The 27,562-nt window shown below is 42.5% G+C and overlaps 1 long non-coding RNA gene across 1 annotated transcript; it reads right to left on the reverse strand.

Moving 5' to 3' along the window:
- Positions 1-4,743: 4,743 nt before the first annotated feature.
- On the reverse strand, positions 4,744-8,318 carry LOC125020871. Its single transcript, XR_007114281.1, has 2 exons — positions 8,181-8,318; positions 4,744-4,833 (listed from the first exon to the last, which is right to left on the reverse strand). It is a non-coding gene; the product is annotated as an uncharacterized LOC125020871 (long non-coding RNA).
- Between the last annotated feature and the right edge of the window lie 19,244 nt (positions 8,319-27,562).

Below are 27,562 nucleotides of genomic sequence, written 5' to 3' on the forward strand. Positions count from 1 at the left end.
TTCAAATTACTTTTTAATGCGACTCTGAAACAAACCTGAAGTGTATTTACGCTGAGTGGCTGCTCTGCAAAGACAGGATCTCACAAATTCTGCTCTGCTCGTGTGCACGCATGTTTTGGTCCGTGGCCGGTAGAGAATCCCGACAGGCCTTGATCCCGGCATTCCACCAGCCTTCACTGCTCTGGAAAGGAAGGGTCCTTTTCTGCTAATTCTGCCACTATTGCAGCTTGTCGGCTGAGGGCCAGCTGACAGCAGATTGAGTAGAAACCGAAGTAGTAAGTAAAGATGGAAGTGATGGACAGTGACAGATTAGAAACATGGCTGGGTGGCCAAACACTTCTGTTGACCTGGGCTTCCCAACGAGGCCTTGGCAGCCGTGCTCCATTTGGCTGACACAATTTTATCCTCTTATCTCCTATCTTTCTCCTTCCTCCTCTATTCATTCAAATCCCTTTACGCAGTCTGCAAGGAATTAGAAACAGGGGGTAAAGGAGGGAGGCAGATATGACAGGAACGAGGGAGTTGGCGTCACAAAAGAAGCAAAAATGACAACGACGCAGTCTCCAATTTTCTCAAATAGATGAAAAAGCAAAACTAAAGAAGATTTTCAGGAGAAGAAGGGAGCAATAATTATTACTAATGAGAGGAGAAATTAATGGAAATGAGAAACAGGCAGGAGGTGAATCAAATCACAAAGGACAGACAGTTTAGGACTATGAAGAGAAATGCGAGAGTTCAAGGAGACGAGGCAACGACGAAACAGTTCAGCCATTAAGGCGCCCACTTCCTGCTCTGTCGACTTCTAATTCCTCTACCTCGAGGAGGATGAGCCAACATGTGCCGCAACAGCATCATCAAAGCTTTTTAATCACAGTCTGAAAGGTGTAAACTCATATCACAAGCATTCATCATTTCCCTCTGTGTTCTTTTGGAGATAAACATAATACAGAGAGTCATTACACAGGTGGGGAGATAAATCTTCTAACAGATTTCCTCCTTCCTTCTTGGCGTCACTTCTAAGCCAGACACTTCAGCCATTTAGATATGGCATTATCAGCATGTAAGGGTTTTTGACAAAGAGTTTCTCAGAGCCGCCGAGAGTTTTCCCCAAGCGATGCGGTTTGATGCAGACAAAAAAGTCACGCTGTTGACCGACTGCACGTCTCCTCTGCGTCGGACGTCGCAGCCCAGAGCGAGCGCGAGAAAAAAAATATATAAAAAACTAAAAAGGCGAGCAGATACAGGCACACAAAACTTGCATTGTCTTTGCATCCCGCTCGCATCTTTCTCCTTGCTATCACTCCTCCCTCCACCACCTCAGGGGATGTAAATGACTCTGCTGTGAAGGCAGAGTCAAGGCTGTTTGACCTTGATAGCAAACCTGCATTCCGGAATAAATATTCAGTGGCTGAGGAGCGATGGCGCGTGGCTTCGCTCGCCCAGATAAAAGGTTATGAATGAGGCAAATGCTTCAGTTCTGGGCCTAGCTAGCACCGCTAAGGCCTGCAGAGGTGAACTCTCAGGAAGAAGTGATGTTAGATTAACTCACGATGGCACTTAACGGGGACTCCAATAACCATTATTTACAGGTCAAAACAGAGCTAACCATCCATACTGACGCTGGGCTACATTTTCAAAGTAGTTTTTATCTTCCCTGGTGCAAACTCAAACAGTATTTAAATGCAAACATGGTTCCAACGACACAAAATAAGGAAAGTAAAAGTTAATGCATTACTGAAATAAATTTCCTTTTAATTTCCTTGCCTGTTATTATTGTCTTATTAATGCATGAATAACGCATGCCCATTCTGTTGTCGTGACCTTTACCGTAGTTTGAGAAACCAGGAAATGATCAAAGCAGCAGAGTGGAAAGCAAGCAGAGTCTTAAGCGCTGTGGTAAATAATTTTATCCTGCAGAGGGCAGTAATATGCTTTATAACGTAAAAAAAACTAAAAAATCCCTCAAGAAGCAGAAGACAAAAAGAAAGCCAGCAGAAAACTGATAAAGAAATACGACAAGCTGGACTTCAAAGCTCGGCAGATGTTTCTCTTCCCACGAACTTGCGTTTGCCATCGTTGTGAACTGAGAGGAACGCTGTCTGGACAGCTGGGAGATGGATAAGAGTAATTCAAAGCTGAAGAATCTACACTTCAAGGTATTCATTTGCATTATTGCCAATAGCCGTGGAAACCATATAACTTAAGTATATCATCCATTTAAAGCCCTTGTTAAATGTTATCCAAGGGTCTTGGCATTGGGTGTGCGCCATCAGTTGAAAACTAAAAAGGTTATAGCAAGAAAAAGTCAAGGTAAATGATATACATGTTCGATGGGGCATAATTAAAAGCCTGCAGGCCTTTGTTTGCCCACTTCCGATTTGGAGGAGGTTCTTTATACGCTCAGGTGTGATGTTATATTCCAAATCCATTATGAGTTTGCCACTTGGATACAATAAATTTCATTTTTTTCTTAGTTGGAGGAAATGCTTTTCCTCACAGTGGCACTAATGGAAGTGAATTTGTGAGAAAGGCTGAATAGTTTGCCTCCGACACTCAAAGACAAAATACAACTAACGAGGAACCTAATTAGCCGTGCTTCCATACCTCACAGGTGAATAATTAAGACCGAGGCATTTGTTTTCACGTATCTGTTGATGCTGGAGGAAAAAAAAACACAGAAACAACTCAACTCTTAAATCCTTTATCACCTGCAGTTACAATGAGAGAGGCTCAACCCTTAAAACTTAAAACTCACCAGAGAGTAAACCATGGAAGCGTGAAAACCTATCCCAGGTTTTCACGTTTTCCAGTTGGCAAACAAACTCGATGTCGACCAAGTCAAGTGCAGAAAAAAGAAACGGTGTAGTGGCCCTAGAAACCTCAACGCAAGCTTCTATATTGACCAAAAATGCTCACAGTCTCTGACAAAATCCCTTTTTTTTTTTAAACTTCAGCCCAAATTAGTGATGGGAAAAGATATAGAAACAGAAACAGATCACCTTTATCATCTTTTCATTTGCAACCAATATTCAATATATCTAAAAATATCAAAAAATTTAATCAAAACCTCCAGGTACTCTAAATAGATTTCCCACTATTTCAGGATTACTAGTGGCATCTTGTATCAGAGGAAAGTTGCCTACACAGACTAGTTTTATCCCATAGTTATGTCTTCTGCTTCAATCCACTGCATGTCAGAGGATATTTTACACTTTCTGACAGCTTTAGTTACTTTGCAAATTCTAACTGATAATTAAAAAATAGATTTTTAAAAATAAAACATGACAGGATGAGACTATTGAGCCCGGGGGGAAGAAATTACCAACCACCTGGCTGTATTTAAATCAGTCCCATCTTTATGGATGAGCACATTAATGCTTGATTTAATGATTTCATCCGTCTAAATGAGTGAATGGCTCTGCGACATCTCAACTTTGCGCCTGTCCAGACTCTGATTTACGGCACATCCTTCAGAATTCAGAAAAAAGTTCAAGAAAAATAGTCAGAAAAACATCTTGAAAACCAGAAAATTATCTGCTCCGAATCACAGAGATGTAGATTCACACTGGATTCGTTTTATCCCAGGGCCTCTGTGTTAGACACAGAAATGAGGTAGGAAATTTGAGATTTAAATTACAGACATGACCGATTCGCACAGGATTAAGATCACAGACGACCTCCGACATCATTACAAATTTCTAGATGCCACCGGGTAAAACTAGTCCTGCGTGAATAGGGCTTAAGTCAATCAGCTAGTGGTGAAGATGAAACCCAGAATGGGAAAATGGTGGGCGGTTGAGGAAAACATATTAGAGAAGCAACGTCATCTTTTCATGGTGAGAATTTTATCATTTGTAACAGCATGGGACATGGGACACTTCAGGGATACCGTTCAACTAGTATGGGAGTCTGATGGGACAACAAGGAAAAGCCCAGAGAAGCTTTCAGAGTACTTAAGACGTTGATGAGAGTGATACAAACTATGCCATCTACGCATGTTAAAAAAATGAAGTGGAATTAATTTAACCCACATTTACTTTGCTTGCACTGCTAATGCTACAGCTCAGACTGGGTCTGTAAAGAGGCATGCAGGTACTGTCGGCCTGGGAGTCAGCACACAAAAAATAAAACAGACCGCACCAAAAATGTGTTTGACAGATGAGGCCAGTTTTTCTCTTTCATGCAAACGGTATGATTTGATTTTTTTAGGCTTGAGCGCGGAAGGAACTCTCTCCAGCACAGAAAGCCGCGATGACACGCAACGGAGCAAACGCCAGGCCACTGATTCTGGCGAATGATGTCTCCGAAGTCTGCTGCACTTTACACATTTTTAGCCCAGAATGGTTCTGCTTTGCAGCCTTGGCTTTTGTTCAGACAGTTCATGAATATTTTACACTGGAATGATGCCACATGTTGACATCGCGGTCAGTGCGTGAGTGTGGAAGAAGCGCTGAGCTAATATGCACTTTGTTGTGTTTAGTTTTGTCTAAAATGCCAAATTCTGTAATACCATAACTCAGTGCAGTGAACACATACACATAAGGGGTAAATTTGATTCTTTTTATGGTGGAGAATTTCCATGCAGGACGGTGATATTGAGATGTGCTCGTACAGATACTCGTTTCTATCCATTACTTTCATTTCTGTGTAACAGTTTCTGCAGACACTACATCTACCTGGAGTGTACAGTGTAGTTCACTGTCTCACGTGCCTGATCTGATCCTCTGTAAGAAGCAGTCCTACCTGCACAATGATCGTGGAGCAGAGGCGGCGACACAGAGCAGATGGAGACGGATCCAGGTAAATGTCTGAAGCCGACTCCTGGTCATCGTCCTGGACAGGAAAAGCAAATTTATTTCTAAGGTTTTTCCTTCTCATTTGCCATTATTTCAATATGTCTTGTTATTGCCGCGTCCCAATAAAACACCTCCGGTTCTCCATCAGATTCCGGCTCATTCTGGGGCGAGCCCCCATCAAACACAACGGCAGAGCCACGATCACACATGCATTAGAAAACCTGAAGGCAGGCAGGAGGTGTGAGCCTGGAGCAGAGATAAGCAGCACAAAAACAGAATTACACCTTCGCTGCAGATTATTTCACCTGTAACAGCGCACACACCTGCAAATGTGTAATATTCATTTCCAATAATCAGGTACGGCAGGACGACAGATGAGACAGATTTTACTCCCTGAGGAAATTTGTCAGAGGCGCGGCCAGCCGTCGAATTAATATGAAGAGCACAGGGTGACACAGCCTTTAATGCTCACGCGCTGCAGTTACAGCGTCAACCATCAGTCAACGCACATATATATTGTAAGTTTGTCACAGCAGCCGCTGCGCTGAAAGGAGAGTTGGTGCTTAATGCTTTCTGCAGGCGAACAATAGGCAGTGATGGCAGAGAGACGATTCAGATTCCAAAAAACTTCTGTCTGTCAATGACTTAAGTGAAATATATGGTGAATAATGAACAATATGACAAATAATATAAAGGTTGGTATAATGGAAAATGATGAGGAGAATAATGAGATAAATGAGTTTTGACGACAGTGAGAAGTAATTGAACGAAAATGCTATATAAATCTTATTTAAATATATTCCCCGTTTTTCTAGTGATCTACTTCCTAGCACTTAACTACACAACCTTCTGCCAAACCCTTCGCCAGCTTCGCTTGACTGGGAAAAGCCAAGTAGCCTTAAATCCCCAAACACATTAGGATCGTTGATTGTAAACGTCTGTTTTTACGCAATCCAGGTCATCGTAGGTCTCCTATAAAAGGGCTCAGCTTTGGCAGTCTTCTTCTCTGCAGCAAAACGAGTGTAGATCCCTCTAACCGCATCGTGACAGGACACTTTGTCTTTCCTTCAGCCCTTCCTCCCCGCGTCCTCGGTGGCTATCGATGGCGTTGGGTGAGGACCCTGAGTGATCGCGGACCAGCTTCACCTCTGTGCTCCCAGCGCCCCACGGTCTAATTTGTTTTCTCACCAAGCAATTAAAAATGCAGCATGGAGGACAGGGAGGGTGATCAATGACACCTGGCAGCCGCAGGGGGAAGAGATCCGTCCGTACGCTCGTTCATCTGCGGCCACCTACTGTCCATTTATCTGTCCGTCCGCGCGCACACAGCCAGCAGTCCCTTCATTAACCCATCTACCTTCACCCACTGCTGACCTTGGGTTAAGTGTGTGTGGTTGAGAAGTCGAGGCGTTTCAGTCTTTTGTATAGATTCTCGAGGTGAGGGTCATTCTGTTCAAGACTCTCGTATAAAACACACTCAAACAGTCAAGGAAGTATCCTTGTCTTCTTACTAAAAAATGCATTGAAAAAGCAAACCGACACTGGATTACTGTAGTCAATAGTTTGGGAGTTTTACTCAACATCTTTTTGTGAGACTGTCTAGTGATGCCTTGCAATCAATGTAGAAGTAACGGGAAGCCTGACCAACTTCCTGTCCACAATGTTCCTGTGGCAAAAATGTGCTCGGCCAGTTAAGTAGTTTGAACATGCTTTATGTAGCAATGTTGTCACACACATTTGAACGCTGTTTAGTTTATCAATACTGCTAAAACCAAGGAGATGTTAATGGATTTCTGGTAACCATCAATGGGGAGTGTGTAGAAATGGTGTAGACCTATAAGTACCTGGGTCTATATCTCACAAACTGGACTGGTTGACTAATATAGACTTGGTATATAACAGAGGTCAGAGCTTTTTCCTCAGGTGGCTAAGGTCATTTAATATCTGCTCTGAGCTGCTGGACATGTTCTACCAGACTATCGTCACCAGTGACCTCTTCTAAGCTGTGGTGTTCTGGGGAGGCAGTACAAAGAAGAAGGACACCTCACAGCTGGACAAACTGATACAGAAGGCAGGGGCAGAGCTGGAGTCCCTGACATCTGTGGCAGATGCAAGGAACACGAACAAACACTGGTCCATCATGAACAATGTCCACCACCCTCTACACGACACCATAGTCAGGCAGATAAGCTCGTCCAGTGACAGGCTGGTGTCTCTGTCCTGCTCCATGGACAGGCTGAGGAGGTCATTTGTCCCTCAGCCTGTCCCATATGACTCTACAGCGCCTCCCTGTGAGGAACCAACTGGACTCTGGTCAATGCTGATACAGCAGTGTATATACTGTATATATATACATTACACAGCCGTTTATATAAATATATTTCATATCTTCAACTGGTTTTAAGTATCTGTCTAAAAGGGCTCCAACGGGTCGCACCGCTATCCATTTGCAGATGTTTGCTCTCTCTGTTGAAACATGCCCCATAATGAAATGCAAGTGGAGCAGAATTGTATTTGGATAAAAATTTAATGTGAATACGCCAGGCTGAATCCTTTACAGTTTAAGACACAAGTAGGAAATCCAGAATTCTATTTAAATCCTTAATCTTCCAAATCAAAAGCAGCAGAGAGCAGGAATGTAAGAAAGCACAAGCATAATGATTTTAATGACATTCGTTTGTAGAAAACCACCACTAAACTGCGCAAAGCGTCAATGACGAGTTTACTTCTGACCTTTAACTTTTGAGAAGAAGGTTGACGGAGATGGAGCTATAGAGGGATACCCACTTGGATGGTGTGACCAAATGCCTGTACTAGATCCACTTACACAATCCAGTTAGGGAAGTCCTCAAGCAAACATCCCCACCACCAGCAGCTACTTCTGCTTGAAATCCTTCAGTCTGCACAGATGAATAACTACATACATGAGCCGCCATATGCTGGCATGAAGGATGTGCGTGCGTGGCAGCGATAGTCCACAAGAATCTTTGTGCACGATATTCGTGTGTGCGCATCTGTGTCATTAGAGCAATTAATGGCTCATGCAGAAGAACTCAAGACTTCAAGATGTCCCTCGAGCACGGTGATTACATTTGTGTTGATGAACCAGATGCTGCACATGCAGCTAACTATGTTTGGCAAATGTGCTCCCTGTTAACATGACAGCAAATCTTTAGCAAATTCCTATCAATTCACTTTCAACTCTGGCTCATCGGCATACATTTGTATGCATTACTGCATCCAAGTCCCGTTGCACAGAAATCCTGACTGACAGTGCAAATTTTATTTTTTAATAAAACTAATGTTGAGTTCATTATTTAAATTTTAGAGTAAGACCCAAACACAGGACACAGTGAATAGGAATGTAACTTTGATCAAACTTACAAGAGTTTTAGTAGAGTCCAAGCTGGGAAACTCCAATGATGTTAATCCACTGAGAGAAAATAATGTGAAAAAAAGCGTGAAAGAGGAAAATATCAAGTCTCTGTGAATATTTCGTAGAGCAAATGAGAGCACACGGCCTACAATACGGCACAATCACCATGACAAGAAGTAAAGTTGACAAATAGAAAGGGCAACTCAAGACTTCAAAGTAAAACAGGAAGTGAACAACACAAAGAAAAAGTTCATTCATGCATTTTCTGTAAACGCTCTTCTTCTGGAGGGCCACGGGGGGGTTGGAGCCTATCCCAGTTGTCACTGGGTGAAAGGCTGGGTACACCCTGGACAGGTCTCCACAGGGCTAACACAGAGAAACAGATAACCATTCACACTCACACCTATGAGCGGAAGGAAGCCGGAGTACCTAGAAAGACCCCACACAGACACATACACAGGGAAAACATGCAAACTCCACCGACGTCCATAACCTAACCCCAACACCAATTCTACTAAGTCCAGACAAATGATGGCAGAAATGCTGGAGTCTGGTATAAAACGTGGTGCAGCAAATCGTGCATGATGGCTTGAAAGCGCCCGTATCTGTTTCTATTGGCCTGATGAGCAAACGTGGACTTTGATCCGTAAGTCTGGCAGAAAACGTCCGGCAACGGGAGATCATTTTCTGCAGTTCATCAGACGCACAGGCTCCATTTGAAGCGAGTGAAGGGCCAGGGTGAATCTTAAAAGAGACGGCAGTAAAAAGCGCGACCCGAGTGTCACCCCAGCACAATTCAAGCTGTCTTTTATACTGATTAGGTGCAACAATCAGCAGAGGACATGCTGGAATTTGAGAGGGAAGAGGGAAGAATTCAAGAGGGAAGTTTGACAGGAAGTGATCTGAAATGAGGGAAAAGTTAAGACAAAATAAAACAGGAAGTGCTGAACAGAAATTGAGAAAACACGAACAAGACAAGACATGACATACACTGCGTTTACATTATTTTTTTCGCTAAATAAAAGCAACATTTATGAAATTTCAATAATGCTTTGTATGTGCTTACATTGAAAGGTGTTTTGCGAATGAGCTATGAATTCTCATCACACAAGACTTCACTTTGAGGAAGATGGACTTCAAATGAACCGGTCACATGACACACTACGTCATCTCCGGTGATGGGGAATTGTGATATTGCAATATTTTAGCGTTTCTTTTTTAAACTGTAGGTGTTTCCATTAGCATTTTATTTGGGTTTTGCTAATTTCTAGGGCCAATGGAAACGCAGCAGTTGATGAATTTAAAAGCAAACACAGAGGAACTGAAGTTCCAGCTGAAGGGTTCGTGGTCGTCTGTTGTCGCACCGCGCCTTCGTCCCTATCGTGTAACTCGCGAGCCGCGTTCCTGCACTCCCAATTAACCGAGACCATTTGGCGGTAATGCGGCCATGATAAGCCGTGAATGACCAGCCCATATGAGAAATTACACCGCAGACAAATTGACGCTGCCTCTGAGACTGAACAGTGGAGCGTTCTGAATTATGATGGGCAGTTGCTTGGACAGCCACATGGCCTTTCAGTGACCTCTCCCTTTTGCTTTTTTTCCTCTCTTCCCTTATTCATTCATCACATGGTCTCCATTTTTTATTTTTTTTTTAAATTCACAGGGGAGCAATTAATTAAGACATCAGTTACGGGTTAAAGACGTCTTCTCCAGTGGTAAATCAGGATTCAAGATCGGTTCTTTCTGTGCTATCGTAAAGAAGTCTTAAGACGGACAACAAGAAGAAAGTCGTGAACTCTGACCTTCTTTATGTTTGACATCTGACTGGATGTGCACACTTCCAGACTAAGACTTGTTTTTCAAACTGCACTTCATTTAAATACCGCTGCCTGCCGACGCATCGTTTCTCTCAAATCACTGTGTCCACTAGACATACAAACAGGCCCGTGAGATTAGCGAAATGTCAGCTGTCACACAGCAAACACATTCTTTACTTTCAGTGCTTCCTGTAATATTATCATTCTTGTACACACCGTCACGCAGAAAGACAGCCTAAGCTAACTTTGTGCGCTCTGTCGGCAGCTGGACGGATTTCAGCGATACATTTTGTTCACCAGTCTCACCTTGATTGTGATGTAGCAGCTGTCGAACAGTTGCTCAAAGGCAGAAGAACACCTGTCACACCAGGATTCGGGATTTGCACATTGAGTCTCTGCGAGAGTAGCACTTGGCACAGTTACAACACACATACACACACGATGGCAAGCTCTCTCCCAGTGCCCTGCAGCAAGGCAGAAAAGATGTAAATGAGGGAAGAGCTCTGACAGATTTAATAATATTACCCATGGTAAAACTCTGGCATACATCAGCAATGATCTGTCTTTACGCTCCCATCCAATTAGAAAAAAAAATCTTTTAAACATTTTGGCTTCACTAAGGGAACAGCGGCATCACAGCAGAAGTTGCTGGCGCGAAAAGGTCTCCAACTTTAGTGGCATCAATTATTCGTGTTGTGCGTGACGCATATTAGCACCCTTGCTCTGATAAGTGAACCTGATCTTTGCAGACACATTCATTCCTTCGGTATCATGTTGGAGATACACAGATATATTCATTAATTAATTAATTCATTTCATTTCCCTCTGGAGGGTTGGGGGGTGCATTGGCGTAAGGTCGCCAATCTGTCGCTGATACTGTCACTTAAAATACGGGATAACTGAACGCTTTGCAGATGCATCGCTGAATCCTAAACATACAGTATCACTTGTGATGATAAGTTACTGATTACCAGTGTTAATACAGGACACTGCCACGTGCTAATCAGCTCAATTGTACATCTAAATCCCAGGGACACAGCAAAATGACCAAAAGAATGAATGTATAACCTCAGAGGGCAAAGCAAGTATTCATTAAGGACATGCTAATTTTCCTAAATCCAACATGCATTTCAATCCACTTTAATTCAGGAATCAAATCAAATACACACAAAGAATAAAAACCTTCGCATGAACCTGTTCATTATGTCCGATGCAGATCCAGTGCAAAATGTGCAAAATAGCATCAAGTGTCATCTGCAAACAACCATTTCTATCAGCTCTTTAGATAAACTGCTGTTGATTAAGGGACTTGGACTTATTTCACAGTTGCACTCACTCTAAATCATGCTCCATATAAATGCCAGGTGAAATGTAAATGTCAGGGTGGAACCAACTGGTAGTAATGATGATTTATTCTTTAGGTTTTAGTTTTCTGGCTTGGATTATGGGTCAGTGCCGAATGAAGATTTTATAAAGAACTCTGCAAAGTTTTATTAGACACGACTGTTTAAATAAAACATTAACCTCCTGGAAACACACAGAAACTACTGCATTCTCATCTTGAAATTAAAATGAAGATAATGTGACATTGATTGAATTAGCACATCGCATATAATATAATGTACACAGCTCACTCTGTAACAGTCGAGTTGCGACGTGTAGGCTCGGCAGCCGGTTCAGCACATATCTTCCTCCACCTCTGCTGCACATTTTCCCGAGGGGGAACCCTAAAAGGGAAGATTTCCAATGAGACCGCATTTCACTGAGTGAAGAGACTCTCATCACCACTCACCCAAGAGGGTTCATCATTCCTCCTGATGAATACTAGCACTGATGAAAGCTCTGGGATAAGCGGGTGAAACATCTCTGAGACAAAAACGGCAATTCCATATGTTGCCTTTAATGAGGAGGGAGGATATCTGGGTTGTTGGAAAGCTGCACTCTGGTCACAGCGTGGGCCTGTAATGAACGTTTACAAGGTAGTAGGATTATGACAAATGAGTGATGCTTAATTCACAGTACACGAAGGAAATCCGGATATCCACTACCACCTCCTTGGTTGTATCTGCATTGGTTAGAAGGCATTGAAAACATGTGCACAAGCTACATATTTACGTCGAGCTTTAATTTTTCTTTAATTAGGGAAAAGGCTACACGTTTCTTCTTTTCTTCTTGGAACAGACTTAGGTGTTTGTTATTTTTAATACTACCACAAATGCAAGTGGCTAAATCTAAGGAGGTAACATGAAACATGTGATAACGTATTCTACATTGTGTTTGTACAAAACAGACTAAACTTTAGAGCAGGGATCTTCAATGTCTTCAAGGCCAAGGACCCCCAAACTGATGAGAGATAAAGTAGGGACCTCTACCTACTATATGTGTTCTGTATTAAACTCGTCCTAGTGCTATTTATAAATATACAATATTATTATTATCATTTTGCATTCAGTATTGAGCTATCCCTTATCCCTTTACTAAAATATGCTGGATTGATGTTAATGTTATTTTACTTAAGTCTGTGGGAAGAAATTAAAAAACAAATATATATATACTGTACATAAAAATGTCTAATCAGCCAAAGATATTTGCGACCTCCCTGCAGTACATCTGCTGACTCCCTAGGGGGTCGCGGACCCCCTGTTAAAGACCTATGCTCTAGACCAGGGGTCGGCAACCTTCAACACTCAAAAAGCCATTCGGACCCGTTTCCCACAGGAAAGAAAACACTGGGAGCCACAAAACCCCTTTGACATCTGTAATGAAGCTAACACTACATATATCGTTTTTACCTCTATGCTAGGCCTATGTATAAAAAACTATAGTGTGTTGCATTTATGAAATGAAAGAACTGCTACAGAGAAAACAAAATTGTATTTATGCATACATAACAGGGATTTTTCCATGGTTGCATTACCCGTGGTCGAAAAATTCAATATATAGCGGGCTGGATCAGTGAGTGTTGGACATTGGCAGTTGTGACGTATTTTCACCGACAAAAGATTAAACACATTTTATTTTAATGTTACAAGTTCACCATAAATTAGAATTTACAATTATATTTTGAAAACTAACCAATTAAATAAAATATATTTGAATTAAATACTCAGTAGCAAGGAGTATATGTGCTACAATGCGGTGTGGGAATTCAGTGTTTTTGGTTGATGTTACAACCATGAGTGTGAGTGGTGGGGCATTCAGTGTCATTCAGTTGTTGTATAGCTCTTGTTCGTTTACTATTGAGTGAATAGTTGCTGCTATTTCGAGGCAGTTAACATGAAAAAGTGAAAGACTTTGAACAGCGTCCTTGCGCTGCACTGAGAGCCGCAGCAGAGGGACAGAGGAGCTGTAGGTTGCCGACCCCTACTCTAGAAGAATCAGGTTTGAACTGCATTGCGCACGTCTCACACGTGGGCTACAAATCATCCTCTTCAATGTGGTGACCTCTACTCTACACTCTATACTACATTACAATGATAGATTTGACCTTTTGTCTGAGTAATTAATCGCAACTATCGCCTTCCATTCGAGGTTTATCGACTCTCCAACACAACACATTCCTGTGGGAAACGTACAGAGAAACATGAATATTAAATCTGGAGCATGAAAGGAGCCGTGGTTTGCCATCAGCTGGAGGCAGAGTCAACTCCACTGTTTTCAGCGCCGTATCTATTTGCTGTAATTATGCATGCATTGATTAAGTGCATTGACAGGCTTGGAGTAACCACCGGAGCTACATTAAAGAGGTTAATTAATATGACTGGGTTTTTGCACGTGTCAATATGTAATGATGCAGGAAAGGCTGGCTGAGGAGCAGAGGTGTAGCAGTTTATTATCCTCCAAGAAGAGAGGTGATTTTATGGTCAGCCCACTCTCTTCTCCAGGAGTGCACAGCTCTTTTCCTCTTGAGTCTTGTATCTCTGCATTTCTTTCTCCCTCTACCATGTGCTTGTGTCGTGGAGTTCTGATTCATCTTCTCTTAAAGAGGAGTCGTGTTGTCCCAATTAGATGGACAGTTTAATCCGATGTGAGGCAAGGACATGTGTAGTTTCTTCAGAGATTGCGTGCTTTATCATTGAAGAAGCTCTGGTGAAAAAAAATCTTTTCTTCTTTTTTTTCCCTCTCTTTTCCCAGAGGCGGGACATGCGGTATTGTGTAACTCCTCGGTTTAATTTCAGCAAACAGGATTTAGGCTGTGTAAGTGTGATTGCTGCCGTCAGTCACCTCTAAATACTTTTCTACCTTTTGGCTTTACAGTCACAATGACACGTTTATGTGGTCCACGCGCTGGGGATTGATCTGATAACCATTTTGGTTCATGGACTACCGAGCCACAGCTGGCCATTCGTGGGACAGTGGCTGAAAAGGGGGGAGGAGAAACCCCAGCAGAATAGAAATTCAACAACAGTCGACTTGAGCACATGACTCCCTCAGCGTGCCTATTCTTGCTTATGGTAGATACTGTATTGTGGCAGGTTTATGCCTCTGGTATACCACAAGGACAAAGATAACACATTTATAAGGCATTGATTGGACATTTTTGATAACTTTTTGGAAATGTTTAACACATTCATTCATTACTTTCTATTCTATGACAGCTGGAAACTTTTACAAAGGTTATCCAGACTGATACTGGCAAGATGAATTCAGACAATAAAACAATATGGAGTGCACAAATGACAAAATATATAATAGATAAAATGCCAGTGAAATCCAAAATATGAAAGATACTGAGTCGGCAACGTGACACTAGCATCTGTCATTTGTCCATAGAAACTAATGGAAATGCAGCATATGAAAACCCACCGTAACAGAACAAAGACTTGACAAATCAACAACTCAATAAACATAAAAAAAAAAAAAACATAAGCATTTAGCTTAATTTTAACAGCTGATCAGCCCAGATGCTCATCTGCGATTGGAGGATAACATTTTGATCCTGTTTTGCTCCTGAATGAATGGTACTCGGGGGTAAACGTGGGGTTTAGGCTTCTGTGCCAGTTTGACGTAAAAACAGAGTGAGCTGGAGTGACGAGCACAAAAGTATACGGCTCGCACAGGCACAGGCTACCTGCGTAGTTTATACCAGGGGTATGCAACTTTTTTCAGGCCAAGGACCCCCAAACTGATGGAGAGACTAAATAGGGACCCCCTACCTGCTATATGTGTTCTATATTAAACACGGCCTAGTGCTGTTTATGAATAAACATTATTATTTTGCATTTTCCTTTATCCCTTTATTAAAATATGTTGGATTAATGTTAACGTGTATTTAAAGAAATTTAAATTTGTGGGGGGAAATTAAAAAAAAAAATTTAAAAAAGTCTAATCAACCAAAGATTTTGCGACCTCCCCCTGCAGTACCCCCTGTCGAAGACCTATGGTTTACACCATCTATGCCCCACAGAGTCTCCAGAACTTACGTGTCTGGACATTACCCCATTAGGCTCCAGTCTCAAAGTGTGAATTGGGGTAAAAGTGTCTGGACACAAGACTGTGTTCTAAATTGATGGCGGATGAATCCCGAATCCGGGGCTTAAGAGCTGGCTTTCCTGTGTTGAGCCACGTCTCCATCAGTTGTTTGTCTGCACAGTCCTCCCTGCACTGGGATGCCCTTGCTGGGTTGTCTGCCTCAGTGTGTTACTGGGCTGGATGTGCTTTTCTGATACTGATGCCACATAAGGGGCGACACTGTTCTTCCTCATGTTGTTCTCCTCCTCTCTGTCCTTTCTGGGATATCTTTTTGTGCTTTTCACCAAAGGCCACGTTGGGTAGCCACATATTCTTTCTATTCTTTTGTCTAACCCAAACCAAGTCATTCCAGTCACTGAGCAGCTACTTTGACGAAAGTTCTTCAAGAAACCCTACAAGCCCTTGTTTCAGCTTGTCTTTTTCGCTATACTATGACAGACTTGCTCACATTGCTTTGTTTCTTGTTGTAAAATCTGGTTCCTTTAAAAGGAACATTCCTTCTGTCTAACAAAGGTCTGCATCACTGCTTTGCGAATTTTTCAAATGGTGCCTGACACTTTGTAACAAGAAGGTCGGCAGCAGTCACTTTCAGAAGGAAGATGCCTCGATTCACTAACGCCCATATGCCAGCTCTCTGACATCCTGATAAGTATTTGGGGAAGAAAACACAAGCGAGAAAGATCCTTAGTGGCGTCGGGCTTAAACCCACGTCCCCAGCCACTCACCACAGCACTAACCAGTAAATGGATATGACAGCTCTCGGCAAGATGGGGCCCTTAGTTGCAGATTTTAATCTCCCCAGGCGGGCTCCGTCCTGCCTGCTCACCTCGCCATGTTTGCTCTGAGAAAAGCCCCAGCAGCTCATACAACAACAGAAGAAAGCTTAATATAATTCCTCCACTTTGAGAGATCTCATCTTTTTAAATCTCTGCAAAGTGGGTAGAGGAACGGAGGAGGACGGGAGGAGGACGAGGTGGTGGTGGTGGTGGCGGCGGAGGAACGTGCCAGACTTTCACTTCTTTCTTTCCTCCAGTCTCTCACTGCGTCCCTTGTCTTTAAATCTTTCCTTCCTCCTTCCTGCCTCTTCGGTAATGAGCAGAGCGGCGTAGAGATTTTAGCAGCCCGGCTCTCCTTTCTCCTCCTGCCTCTGCCTGAACCGAGCGGAGTCTCTCTGGGAGTCAGTGAAAAGCAGAATCCTGTTTACTTGGTTTTCCCTCTCATTATCCGCAGAACCGAAGGTCAGCCTGTCAATACACCCGGGCATGTTGGTCTTTCGGCGATGGCTCTCTCAAAAGCGGTGAATATGAAATAAAAAATTAGCAGCACTTCTGCCATAATCTTTAATGTCAGGCTGCAGGCTCAACAAGTAAAGTTTCACTCCGGATGCACTGAGGTGGAACGACCGAGGAAAGGGTACGGTTTGAATAGGAAAAACAGAGAAAGGATGAGTTGCATGTTGATTAGGTACTTATCCATCCACTGACAGAGTTTGACAAATTTCTCAAATATCAACCTTTGCATATTTATACGGGCAGTGGGTAACTTTCATTTCGTTCCCATTGCTTCGCTGAAAGTCAAAATAATTATTCCCGAGAGCTGATTGGCTGAGACACAGAAGGGTGTGCTAATGGTTTCTCCAAACTATGTGTTCATTTCTTAGATGCAAAGTTTTAGCCACTTATTTATATGTGTGTATCTATATATACACACCAATCAGGCATAACATTATGACCACCTTCCTGATATGGTTGTGACTCATCAGAAAATGGACGTGGGCCTTCTGAGGGTGTCCCGTGGTGTCTGGGAACAGAATATTGTCAGCGGGGGCTTTTAAGGGGAGGGGTCTCATTCTCGTAGATACTGGATTAGTTTGGGATCTAGTGAATTTTGAGGCCAGGTCAGCACCACAGCCTCAGAAACTGCAAATAAACAACCGGCCAGATTGGAGGCCACATAAATGCTTCACAGAGTTCAAGTCCAAGTACCACGTTGCCTCAGGTGAACTGACCTTCCTAATCACCTGATGTGAACCCACTTGAGATGGAGACAAAGCAGGCAGCAAGAGCTCAACACCTCTGGGAATTCCTTCAAGACTGCAAGAAGGCCATTCCAGGCAACTACCCCATGAAGAAGCTGATTGAGAGAGAGCAGCGAGTGTGCCAACCTGGGATCAAAGAAAAAGGCGGTCTATTCGATATTTTTCTGTTTACTACATAATTCTGCACGTGTTCTTTCACAGATTTGATGCCTCCAGTGTTAATCGACAACGTGGAAATGAATAAATGAATGAGAAGAGGTGAATATTTTCATGTCAGGTGTTTTAAGCATTTGAAAGGATAATTGTTTTATTTGCGTCAATGAAAATGTCCCTACAGTTCAGTCTCATAATGACACGGTGTCGCTGCTTCTCCGGTGGAAAAGCGAGGGGGACGTCTCCTCCTCTGACGACATGTCAACATGCCTTGACGTGCACGACAAAGAGAACAGCACCCGGGACTGAATAATGAATCTCGCTTCACATTTTACGCAAAAACCTGACAAAATGTCAGAGTTTACTGGTTGAAGTAGCCTCAGATGTAAGACAATAAAGAGTAAAAAGTCAACTAATTGACTGCCTGTTAATTTCAGACAATATAAACACAGTGTTTTGTAATGTTTGATTGGTCATTTCTCCACCATTGCATGTAAAAAATCATTGCTTCAATGTCAAACTGTAAAGTCGAGATAAACAATATTTGAATGTCTTTCACTTGAAATTACGAAGCTGAAAAGATAAATCCTGTCACTGATATAATAGTCCTTGTTACCATAGGGAAAACACAGGTAGTAATTAATGATCGCTCAGTTCCATTAGGAGTCCCAGTAAGTCATGACAGTGAACCAGCATGCACAAGAGCACAGCCCCCCTCCAGTGGAATGCAGGCATCATTAATGATTGCCTTAAAGGGAGTGACACACCTTATGTTCTTCCCAGTTTAACTCACCCAGGCAAGGGAAGGTCACGGTTATTACCACGTGCAGATTATTTCACAATTCTATTGTCGTGTAGTGCATCTCCACGGCGTCATTGTCAAAGACTCGTGCAACACGAGCTATGAATAGGATGGTTAGGCAAATATACCAAGGTGTGTGAGGTGACAATAATGCTTTTATTTTTCTGGTATTGTCATTGCAGAAGGTAAATGTTAACCCTAATGAACCAGCGTGGATAAACAGAGCGATCGTGGAAGTACACTGTAAAAGCAAATTCTGTCATTTATACCACAAACTACAGTTCCACCAGTGGCCACTGGAGGCTGGCTCCAATGGGGAGCCAATCCAAGTTTACAGCAGTAAACCTATCAAGATAATTCATGGAATATTTATATAACTCATCAGTTTATAATACGATTAACGGTGTGACGTTTAGTTTTTGCCTCACACAAGCATTGAAGTGCAGTGACTTGCTCCAGGACTGTTATCTTCATAGACGATGAACACATTTTGATTATATTTTAGATTTCTCTTATCATTAAAAATGTATTCTTGTGACTAATATTTCTTTTACTGTTCCAAAATTGTAAATAGTCCAATCAGCCAGTTTTGTTTGTACTTACTTTCTAAATTAGCACAGTATAGCAAATGTCATAAACTATTAGCACTAATTGGAAAGTGTTCATTCTGTAATCTTTTCTTTCGTGCTGAACTAGGAATGTTCAGCGTGGCTGACATGAGCGTGTGTTATCATTTAGCTCAAAGCAGTATTCACGCCATCCCGGCTGCACAACGTAATTGTCGCATGTAAGGGAGAGCGAAGCCCCCGCCGTGGAACTGCTTCGCTAATATTTAGGTGGATGATCACATCCCAGCAGGTCAGCATGCTGCAGCGTACAAATGTCACTGTCACTTCGAGTTGCGGCATCCGCACGCCTTTCTGTCTCTTTCTCTCTGTCCGTCTGCCGGAAAGGTCACCGGCTCAGGAGGATCACAGGCCTCTCTGGCTGAGCTCTTCATCACAGAGCTGCCACACAGATCATCGGTAAATATGTACTCGCTCCGCTGAGTCCTGACCTCCTCCTGTACATCTCACTCAGTGTGAGAAGGTGGAGCGACCCTCTTCTGACAGATTCCATCTTGTCAAACGTGTCATATATACCGTGCCAGCATCAATAAAACACCCCTTGATAAATCTGAATTGCGAGAGAGTATAATGATTCTCCCAGTGGTGGAAAGTCCGCATTAAGTGGCTTTGTGCCATTAAAATGCATGTATCACATCAGTGTATTCACCCAGGTGCTATTTTTTGGGGTAATTTGCTTTATCGTTTAACGACTAGATTTACAGCATGACGTTCTTATTACCTAAGATGCAGTGTTACACATTCCCACCCCCCTTCCAGATATTTAAATACAATTATTATCATTATTTGAATAATGAAACCTTGTAATAAAATGTATACAAATTTAAAAAATGGAAGGTGTTCCCCAGGGATTTTGGTTGGAGAATAAAACCATGAGAAAAGTGAAGGTAATGTAAACTCCTTTTACATGTTTTAATAATATGTTAAGAAAAATGAAATTCTGATATGAAACTCAGGAGAGCAGCAGGGGGGACCAGGAGCCTGAAGGATGAACCATTATTTATAAAATGGGTCCGTGTCTTGTGTGCATTAGTGTCAAATATAAAGCGAGCTGCTCCGTTTCTCCTTAGGCAGAGGAATATAGATGATGGCGTTTCCCTCTGTAAAAAAATCCAGACATGAACAAAAAACACACATTCACACACTGCGTGCGTGTGCGCGTGAAAATATGTGCGGAGTAGCCTAGATGCTGTTCTAGCTGTCTGATGCGTGTGTGCAGGTTTTTGTGGCCGTCACTGTGTACAGTATGAAACATAAAGACTGTGCTGACCAGCTGTTGTTTTCTGGTGGTGCTTGCGGGCCTCTCGAACACCCCACTGTTCACTCAACCATAAGGTGAAGAGATGACCACTGTAGAAAAAGTTTAATACACACAACTCAGAACTCCACCAGTAAATGCCAGGGGGGTCTTTAATGTTTTTCAGGCCAGGGACCCCCAAACTGATGGAGAGATTAAGTCGGGACCCCTACATGTGTTCTATATTAAACTCAAACCTAGTGCTATTTATAAATATACATTATTATTTTGCATTCAATATCAAGCGATCCCTTATAGCTGTACTAACTTTCAAGAGTTCTGAGTGTAGTTTTGACTGGTTTTATGCTGTGATGGACAGCAGAGTGACAGAAATGTCGCCATCTTCCGTGTGCCGCTGTGTTGAGTGGCTGCTGTCGGGGAAGCCGAGCCGTTTAGGATTCGCTATCGCGTCTCTTGTAAAAGAAGTTGACAGCAAAGTCACTTTAAAGGACAATCCAGTTAACACTGATTAAGACCTTAATCACTTAATGTCACCTAGTGGAATGGGCTGTCCAGCCGGGGGCCGGAGCCAAAACGCAAGAGACTGCAGCAACAACGTGTAAAAGTCAAAAGTGTGTTTATTAGTAACTCAGCAGAAAAGTAAATCCAAAAGCAAAAATTCAAAATGTAAACAAAAAGCACTGGCAGATCAAACATGACTGCAAGGGCAGGTAACTGGCTCTTTCAGGGAAACGTTGGAATAAAAAAAAAAAAAGAGAGAAAACACAAGAGATGAATCCTACGATTGTAAGACTCGTGTGCTGGCACAAATAGAACATGTGGAGCTATCTGGCTCTGGAGGGAAGCCACAGCCAGCCTATTAAAGTGAGCTGATTGTGATTGGCCGCAGCTGGGTCATGTGCTCCCGCCAGTTTCCTTCCCAGGTGAGCCTAATCAGAGTGACAGAGGGAAAGGGAGATCAAAAACAAGGCACTGGATGCACAGGAAACCCAGGAGCGTAACAGCTAGCTGGTTACTCTGACAGAGGCATTTATTCTCTGTAGGTTTGAAATCCAGAATTGAGTCTGATTGGACGGTAGAAGCTGATAAACTGAATTCCAACCTATGGATGCATAACGGAAAGTGATGTCTTTTGTGGGGTGTATGACAAACTACTGATCTGTAATTGTTTTGCCTCCTGTGTTTGTGCATCTTTGCCGTTTTCCTCCTTCAGTCATCCTGTGGATGACTATCACCACCTCTTTCTCTCCGTTCTTTCTCTTTGTTCCAGTCTCGTCCTCTCTCCCCTGCTTCTTCCCCTCCCCGGACAGTCTCTCAGACAGAAGAGTCACAAACCACATTAACCTTTAAGAGCTAAAAATCAATGTCCTGTTGTTAATTTGTACTAATTTGCTTCCACTTAGTTTTACAGCAGCCTTCCCATTTCCGCCACTCCCTGAATTTGAAAACATCTGCCTCCAGCTCATGAGAACATATGGCAGTTCCATTGGCTGCTCGCCTCCAGACGTTAGGCTGTTGTGTCTGTCCTCAGCACATGTCTTCGGGGGGGTGGGTGTAGGGATGGTCGATGGGGGCGACCAGGGACAAAAGTGCTACAGAATTTTACATCCTTGTCTTTTTTTTCCCACCGTGTTGTTATAAGTGTATACACACATACACACATAACACGAGAAATAGCATGAAAGTAATGTCTTATCAACTTCTGGCACTCGCTGCATTAAACCCCCACATCAAGCGGCACTGACTGAACCCAGGATTAATTAGAAACTTTGAGTGGTATTTGAAATGTTGTTGCATGACGTGCATTTAACGTGTTGCCAGCTTGTCGACAGGCAAGGCAGGGAACTGCTTGGAGCTAGTAGGGGGTCACCAGAGGTCCGACAAAAACTCTTTAAAGTTTATATTAATTGAGTTATCCCATCTGGGAGCAGAAAAAGAAAGAATAAGAAAGAGCAAGAGGAGAAAATGACTGATCCTAGACAGTGGTAGGTGATGAACATAACAATGAGGTGTGGAGGCGAGCTAACTGAATGCTGCTAGTTTAGCCTTAGCTATGGGGGAGAGGCATTCAGTTAAAATAACCGATGGTTGACATTAGCTAACTTTAGCCAGGAGAGTGTTGTGTCCAACTCTGTTGTCCCTGACAAAGTCTCATGTGGAAGTTTTTGGCCCGGGGCCCTGACAGACTCTAGGTTCACCTCTGCCTTAATGCTCTGCTTGTGTCTGGGGTGGGAGGCATTCTGGCATTTATCCCTTTCTATCACAGTAAGCCTTTTAGACACAGCCACTGGATGGTGCCAGAGAAAGAGGCCTTCTAGCCGTACACACAGTAGATGTATAAATGTTGTTTAATTGTCACTTTTATTATAAGAAAGATTTTTGTAGGACTTCAAGTTTGCTAGTTTAACTACTGACACGTCCTATAATTAAAAGTATCAATATCTCAGTGTTAAAAAAATACATTACAAGTCAAATTAAGTTTAACTTATAAGTACAGGAAAAAACTTAATTATGTCTGTGCTATAAACTGTCGAACAGCCTGGCTAAACATTAGCTTGCTGTCTCTATTGTAACTCCCTTTAGATGGATTATGTTGCTACAAAACGCAACTGGCGCATGATTGGTTGCTTCCATTTAAAATTCCCCTTGCAGTGTGTTTCTTGACGACCCCAATGAATGCTTGATGCTGGAGCCTTGACCTTGCCACGCAACATGAAATCTGTGATCAAAGTCCTCATCTCAGCTTTTCAGTGCAATTCTTGATCTTGCAATCTCTGTTTAAGGTAAAATATTTGAGGCCTAAAAACGTCTGCGCTTACAAAAAACACAAACATATTGGAATCCATTTATTTCATTTTCATGCAAACCTTATTCATACAAATACACAAAAACTAAACACGCAAGATCTAAAATGACGCAAGACTGTGACCTCATTTTCCTCTGGTTGATTGGTTTCTTCAGAAAACAGAAAGAGACTTTCTCAAGTCTTTCAGCAAGTGCCAAGCAACTAAACAAAAGCCTGGGATGCAAAATAACTGCTGCTGAGTATTTTGTTGGAATCAGCTAGTTGTGATTTTGGAGCATTGTCTACATTTGTTTTTCACAGCGCATCGCTGTCACCCGCTGACCTCCGCGACGCAGGTGAACGTAGAACAGGAAAGGCCACATCTCGCTGGAAACCCGAGCATGTGTGGCTGCATGATTATCATCTGTTGAGCGATTCGGCAGCTCACGGTGTGTCCGTGTGTGTGCGTGTCTCTTCGGGGTGTCTACTTGAAAATCAGCAGCAGAGTTTGTCGCCTTGTGACTGTAGCATCTCATGTAGATAAATCAGAGCCGCACTGTGTTCAGAGACCGGCCGTGGAATCCATGTGGAACCCACGGATCAGAATCTCAAGTTTCTGGAACTCTTGTGTATGTGCGCGTGTTTGAGCGTGAGCAAACAAACTTCAAAAATCTCACTCTGTTAGACCTGGCTCCTTGAAAGAAAAATGTATTATGGATGGCGTCATGTCACCACCAATAGGTGTCTGGACCTGAGGAAAAGCCTCAAGGTCTATTCCCTTGTTGGCAATACATAAAAAATGAATGAGTGGTATTGATATGGAATAGGATAGACTATTGATGTACAAATGAATGTACAGATGAACTAATGTTGGAGTGGATGATGGTTGATGGATAGATTAGCTGGTGGAGACATGGTGGAGTCAAGGAATGGATGAGTATTGGATTGGATGTACGAGTGGATGGGAGTGGAGACGTATAAAACTGCTTGATTGATGAGGAAACCACGATTTTTACATCCTTAGTATGAGCAGACGTTCCAAGACAACAAGTTGTTGTCTACAGAGGGTATGCACTGATGTCACTGCTGCCCGGGGCCACGCCCCCCTGAGTTGCAATGGTGAAAATTATCAGTAAATACAGCGAGACCGGGAAAAATGTGGATTATCAGATCAAATTAAAGACAATTGCACTCAACAGTGATCCATATGAACTAGTATGGATATGGAAAAGTGGATTAGCTTCAGTTTATTTTAGTTCATTTCAGTTATGATAAATGTAGCTAAGTAGAAGATGCTAACGCTAAGAGCTGAGAAGTAATGTTAGCCGTACAATACTGTAGGGTCTCACTGGCTGTTAAAAGGATGACGAGGAGTGTCCGTTTATTGTTATTTATTGTTGGAACTGAAATAGTTACTGTCGGCCGTAACTATAACTCACCTGACAGCCTTCCTGAATGTAACTTTAACCTTCAGACATCCGCCTGCCAACTGGGAAGTTGCTCTTTCTGGGAAAAACGGCTGCCTTGAGATGTCACGAAGGTCTTTCAAACAAAAGCACAACTTCCCAGTGTTCAGCCACCCTTTGAATTTTGCCTATTGTGCAAACCAGTGAGTTACAGTAATTCAAATATGGCATGCTTTAATGGATCACCAGCAATATGTTCAGGCTTTAAAGGATTAATTTAAGGTATTACTTCATCAAAAAACACAGCATATATTAGTATTACCTGACACAAAATGTGAACGCCAGATTTCAGTGCCTGGATTCCAGTTGTGTCTTCTCTTGTCTTTGGCAGTCGTAGATGTCTTTAAAAATATATCTCCGACTGCTTTTCACATCTGTTGGTATAGTCAATCGCACAACAGCCTCTTCACCTTTTGTTTAAATTAATTTTACACTTTAGACGCTTTGGCCGCTAATCTCCATGCTCAACTGTCACTTTTTGCCACTCAGTGGCCGTAACCACGGAGACTGCGCTAGCTGTGACGTCACATGCAAACTCTCTATTAGTGACAGCATGCTATAGCAGTGTCAAGGGGCTTACACACAAGAAATAACTAGCGGCAATGTTGGATGAAATTCAGCGAGTTGTTAGAAAAGAAAAACCATTGGAAACCTTGGGGAGGTACCAAGTCAATCAAATCAAATCAAATTCGCTTTTGTGTGCCTTGTACGTACACACATACAAGAAATGTCTACTTTAGCACACCCAAGTAAGCACACTCAGAACAGTTGGCAGCCATGCAAGTTGCCTCGGGAGCAGTTTGGGGATTAGGTGGTAGCTAAAGGCAACCAGATCACAGCTTGGTTGAGACAGTTGATTGACATAGCTCAGAGAGTTGCCCAAATGTTTGCTGTCCACCACTTTGGTTCTTACCACTAAATCTCCCATGCTAATAGCAGGCTTGGAGCATTGGTTGGACTCAGATGGATGGGCAGCATCATTGATGGTATTTTCTTTTAAATTTGAAGGAGAGCAATATTTTATGTTCAGCTTTCATAAACTTTTGAGGTACTAGAACGTTACCCAGTCAACCAGGGACTGGAGTGTCCACTAAAGACAGTCAGCTACAAAAAGAATGTCAACAAGTGAATGAACGCGAACAAGGGGGCAGATTCGGTTTTTCGATTTTTGGACTCTACAGTATTTTCATGATCTGTGGTCTCTGTCCTCATAATTCCCTGTTTTGTCATTCCCTCCTTTCCCCTTTACCTCCTATATTCCTCTCCCTCTTCCCCCACTCTTGCGTCGCTATGTTTCCCATTATGACTTCGTGGCTAATAGTCGAGTATCTGCCCGCGACGCTGATGAGGCCCATTAGTGTGAGTGAGCCGCAACAAAGGAGGATCACAGCTCTGCAATGTAATGTGATGAGCTTCCTCTCTCTTATCAATTCCGGGAAGCATTAAAAGAGTAAGGGAGGGAAAACTCTCGTTTCATACACCTATAATTAAATGACACAGACGGGTTGATAGTCCCTGGACCATTGTGAATCCAAATTAAGCAAAGTAATGAAGAAAAGCACTTTTAAACTGAAGGTAGGAAGCCAGAGACACTTTGAATCATCCTTATACTTTATTCAAGCCTCCTGCATGTTGTGCACAATCTGCAACATTTTTAATTTTTTTATATATTTATTTTTTTTTGTGCATGCAGCTATTTAGCCTTTTTCTGGCTCTTTCTGACCCTTGTTGATAAAAGTTGACACGCTGCCTCACGTCATTAGCAAAAGCCCATTCTCCCGATAACCGGTTAATATGAATTGAAGCTGTTGAACCTAACTCACTGTGCTTGCGGTTAATGATATATTTTCTTCCCTCTTAGTCTTGTTTTTTGAACACCCGTCCTGCCTCGACAGCTTGACGACAGATAGTTTGTTCATTCATTCAACATTCGGAGAGCAGCTGTGCGCACTGCGGCCTCCTCAAAATAGGTTGTGGGGTTGTCATGTTGCAGTGGAGATCTGGTGGTGTCTTTTTGTAGCGCATGTAGACAGTGCCTCAGAGACAATGTGGCAACTAGATTGGGTATATTATGGATTCACGTGTCATGATATTGTGTGTCGTTACCTCAGATGTAGTCCTCTTTTCTGTTTCTGTTTCTTTTCTGAAAGTTCCTTCCTTGGGTGGCCCTCAAGACGCCTGTGTCTTGTCACAATCCCTGGGCCCTTTGATACTTTCTTGTGTTTCCTAGTGTTTTTGTTCAAGTTCCTTGTGTGTTTTTTTTTTTTTTTTTCAAAACAAATGAAGCAACTGGATGTGACTATTCACTCCTCCTCCAAGTAGCTTCCTCGGATCTAAATGACTGGTGGGGTGTTTTAGTCTGAGCTACTTGTCCAAGTTGCCTTTATTCTAGCTTTGTTTTTGGATTCAGAGTTACCTGGATGGCTGAGAATCTTCAATGAGATGAGATTCGCTCCCTTTATTATTTCATAAATCAGTTCTGACTTATTCCGAGACACATTCAGTTGGTCGCCCAGTTTAGCAGCCTTTTAAAAGACGTGGTCCTCTGAAAAGAAGAATAAAAGCAACTTCTTTTTTCCCTTTGTGTTCTCTGTTCAACATAAGCCAAGCTTGTGAGCACTTCTCCAAATATCCATATTTGATATGCAACTTAAACATGCACTTAACTTGTTCTTGCAGTTTCAGATTATATACATATTTGTTTTGTATCTGTTCAAATGTGGAACTGAAAGAGAACAGCACTTAAGCCAAAGAGCACAAAGGGAGTGAGAGAAAAAAACTCCTTAAATAATGTGGGTATAACAGATGAACAGACACTTTGAGAGAAGCCCAGCACTCCCTTGGTACTAAACCACATCCAGGCTCCAAATTCATCCTCATTAGTTTCCCATGATGAGTTTAATGAGCACTTCGTTGGGGAGGTTTGGCTTGGCCGCTGTCCTCTGGGTCTTCCGGCATCACAAGCCCAGG

Source organism: Mugil cephalus, chromosome 15 (genome assembly GCF_022458985.1).
Source record: "Mugil cephalus isolate CIBA_MC_2020 chromosome 15, CIBA_Mcephalus_1.1, whole genome shotgun sequence".
Lineage (NCBI taxonomy): Eukaryota > Metazoa > Chordata > Actinopteri > Mugiliformes > Mugilidae > Mugil > Mugil cephalus.